This window comes from Salvelinus sp. IW2-2015, unplaced genomic scaffold, assembly GCF_002910315.2.
Source record: "Salvelinus sp. IW2-2015 unplaced genomic scaffold, ASM291031v2 Un_scaffold895, whole genome shotgun sequence".
NCBI classification, from domain to species: Eukaryota; Metazoa; Chordata; class Actinopteri; order Salmoniformes; family Salmonidae; genus Salvelinus; species Salvelinus sp. IW2-2015.
In genome coordinates, this window is record NW_019942638.1 from 491,261 (window position 1) to 494,938 (window position 3,678).

General features: G+C 43.9%; 2 long non-coding RNA genes across 5 annotated transcripts in view; both read left to right on the plus strand.

Annotated features, from left to right (window-relative positions):
* LOC139024032 (uncharacterized) overlaps window positions 1–3,678 on the plus strand; it is a 14,581-nt gene that overhangs the window by 5,283 nt on the left and 5,620 nt on the right. For 2 of the 4 annotated variants that reach the window (XR_011475270.1, XR_011475269.1), the window contains exons 2-5: window positions 2,224–2,291; window positions 2,334–2,385; window positions 3,417–3,541; window positions 3,622–3,673. This is a non-coding gene — a long non-coding RNA (uncharacterized lncRNA). The remainder of the gene's footprint in view (window positions 1–2,223; window positions 2,292–2,333; window positions 2,386–3,416; window positions 3,542–3,621; window positions 3,674–3,678) is intronic. The other 2 variants (XR_011475272.1, XR_011475271.1) reach the window with 2 other exon arrangements.
* LOC139024033 (uncharacterized) lies at window positions 3,046–3,399 on the plus strand. The gene is made up of 3 exons (XR_011475273.1): window positions 3,046–3,118; window positions 3,234–3,301; window positions 3,348–3,399. It is a non-coding gene; the product is annotated as an uncharacterized lncRNA (long non-coding RNA).

A 3,678-nucleotide genomic window follows, 5' to 3' on the forward strand; every position in this document is an offset into this window, starting at 1 on the left:
GAGAAATAAAAAAATATTGACGTGAAATAATAAAGAGGGATGGGAAGCCAAAATTCTAACTTGCTTTGTCATTGCTGGTTTTTAACCAACATTCTTGAAATCTGATCATTACTTCAATGATTAGGGACCTGCTTTTTGTGTACTGAACAAGACTCATATTGTCTAACGATGATCACATTTTCAATCCCTGTTCAACCTCACTTGAACCAGGAAAAACACATTTTAATATTCCCCTTTTTTTTCCAAGTCCAAGACAACAAAGATCCCCATTGTTGAGCTGCTGTCCACCAACAACTAAATGAAATAGATGTTTCTGCACTTCAGTGGAAGACATAAAGACAGAGCTGATCCTCACTACCAGGTAGCAGTGAAGTCCACTACCTGCTGCTGACAGAGCTGATCCTCACTACCAGGGTAGCAGGTTAATGTCCACTACCTGCTGCTGACAGAGCTGATCCTCACTACCAGGGTAGCAGGTTAATGTCCACTACCTGCTGCTGACAGAGCTGATCCTCACTACCAGGGTAGCAGGTTAATGTCCACTACCTGCTGCGACAGAGCTGATCTCACTACCAGGGTAGCAGGTTAATGTCCACACTGCTGCTGACAGAGCTGATCCTCACTACCAGGGTAGCAGGTTAATGTCCACTACCTGCTGCTGACAGAGCTGATCCTCACTACCAGGTGGTAGCGTTAATGTCCACTACCTGCTGCTGACAGAGCTGATCCTCACTACCAGGGTAGCAGGTTAATGTCCACTACCTGCTGCTGACAGAGCTGATCCTCACACCAGGGTAGCAGGTTAATGTCCACTACCTCTGCTGGACAGAGCTGATCCTCACTACCAGGTAGGAGGTTAATGTCCACTACCTGCTGCTGACAGAGCTGATCCTCACTACCAGGGTAGCAGGTTAATGTCCACTACCTGCTGCTGACAGAGCCTGATCCTCACTACCAGGTAGCAGGTTAATGTCCACTACCTGCTGCTGACAGAGCTGATCCTCACTACCAGGGTAGCATTAATGTCCACTACCTGCTGCTGACAGAGCTGATCCTCACTACCAGGGTAGCAGGTTAATGTCCACTACCTGCTGCTGACAGAGCTGATCCTCACTACCAGGGTAGCAGGTTAATGTCCACTACCTGCTGCTGACAGAGCTGATCCTCACTACCAGGTAGCAGTTAATGCCACTACCTGCTGCTGACAGAGCTGATCCTCACTACCAGGTAGCAGGTTAATGGCCACTACCTGCTGCTGACAGAGCTGATCCTCACTACCAGGTAGCAGGTTAATGTCCACTACCTGCTGCTGACAGAGCTGATCCTCACTACCAGGGTAGCAGGTTAATGTCCACTACCTGCTGCTGACAGAGCTGATCCTCACTACCAGGGTAGCAGGTTAATGTCCATACCTGCTGCTGACAGAGCTGATCCTCACTACCAGGAGTAGCAGGTTAATGCCACTACCTGCTGCTGACAGAGCTGATCCTCACTACCAGGGTAGCAGGTTAATGTCCACTACCTGCTGCTGACAGAGCTGATCCTCACTACCAGGGTAGCAGGTTAATGTCCACTACCTGCTGCTGACAGAGCTGATCCTCACTACCAGGGTAGCAGGTTAATGTCCACTACCTGCTGCTGACAGAGCTGATCCTCACTACCAGGTAGCAGGTTAATGTCCACTACCTGCTGCTGACAGAGCTGATCCTCACTACCAGGGTAGCAGGTTAATGTCCACTACCTGCTGCTGACAGAGCTGATCCTCACTACCAGGGTAGCAGGTAAATGTCCACTACCTGCTGCTGACAGAAGGTATATTCTCTTTCACAACACATTCAAATGTTATTTACTTATTTTTAATTAGAAGGATGAAATATACATTTAAAAATAACATTGTAATCATATGCAAAGTGAGTCTAGGCTAAGCAGTAAATTATTTTACAGATTTGTTTCAAAATACATTTGTAGGAAGTTGATCCTGAGATTAACATGATATATGTTATTGAATTATCACGTATGATGTCGATCACAGCTTGAATTTCAGATCAGGTCAAATCTAATCTCAACACTCAAAACCAAATCAGCTACTTGGTTAAATCTTTAAGAATCAATGGGTACAAATCATTCATTTAAAAGTCCAAATGGATACAACAATCACAGATTGACCCTTTAACAAGAGAAAAAGACTTACAAATAATATACAGAGTGAATCTACTACAGCAGGTCAGTAGTCTACTACAGCAGGTCAGTAGTCTACTAAAGCAGGTCAGTAGTCTACTAAAGCAGGTCAGGTCAGTAGTCTACTGAAGCAGGTCAGTAGTCTACTAAAGCAGGTCAGTAGTCTACTACAGCAGGTCAGGTCAGTAGTCTACTACAGCAGGTCAGGTCAGTAGTCTACTACTACCAGGGTAGCAGGTTAATGTCCACTACCTGCTGCTGACAGAGCTGATCCTCACTACCAGGGTAGCAGGTTTAATGTCCACTACCTGCTGCTGACAGAGCTGATCCTCATTACCAGGGTAGCAGAAGGTATATTCTCTTTTCACAACACATTCAAATGTTATTTACTTATTTTTAATAAGAAGGATGAAATATAAATGTTATAATAACATTGTAATCATATGCAAAGTGAGTCTAGGTTAAGCAGTAAATATTTCAGATATTTGTTTTCAAAATACATTTTGTAGGAAGTTGATCCTGAGATTAACATGATATATGTTATTGAATTATCACGTATGATGTCGATCACAGCTTGAATTTCAGATCAGGTCCAATCTAATCTCAACACTCAAAACCAAATAACCTACTTGGTTATATCTTTAGAAATCAATGGGTACATATCATTCATTTAAAAGTCCAAATGGATACAACAATCACAGATTGACCCTTTAACAAGAGAAAAAGACTTACAAATAATATATCAAATCATCAAATCAAATCAAGTTTATTTTATATAGCCCTTCGTACATCAGCTAATATCTCGAAGTGCTGTACAGAAACCCAGCCTAAAACCCCAAACAGCAAGCAATGCAGGTGTAGAAGCAATATACAGAGTGAATCTACTGAAGCAGGTCAGTAGTCTACTAAAGCAGGCCAGGTCAGTAGTCTACTAAAGCAGGTTCAGTAGTCTACTAAAGCAGGTCAGTAGTCTACTACAGCAGGTCAGTAGTCTACTAAAGCTGGTCAGTAGTCTACTAAAGCAGGTCAGGTCATAGTCTACTAAAGCAGGTCAGGTCAGTAGTCTACTACAGCAGGTCAGTAGTCTACTAAAGCAGGTCAGTAGTCTACTAAAGCAGGTCAGGTCAGTAGTCTACTAAAGCAGGTCAGGTCAGTAGTCTACTACGCAGGTCAGTAGTCTACTAAAGCAGGTCAGTAGTCTACTAAAGCAGGTCAGGTCAGTAGTCTACTAAAAGCAGGTCAGTAGTCTACTAAAGCAGGTCAGGTCAGTAGTCTACTACAGCAGGTCAGGTCAGTAGTCTACTACAGCAGGTCAGGTCAGTAGTCTACTACAGCAGGTCAGGTCAGTAGTCTACTACAGCAGGTCAGGTCAGTAGTCTACTACAGCGAGGTCAGGTCAGTAGTCCTACACAGACGGTCAGGTCAGTAGTCTAACTACAGCAGGTCAGGTCAGTAGTCTACTACAGCAGGTCAGGTAAGTTGTCTACTACAGCAGGTCAT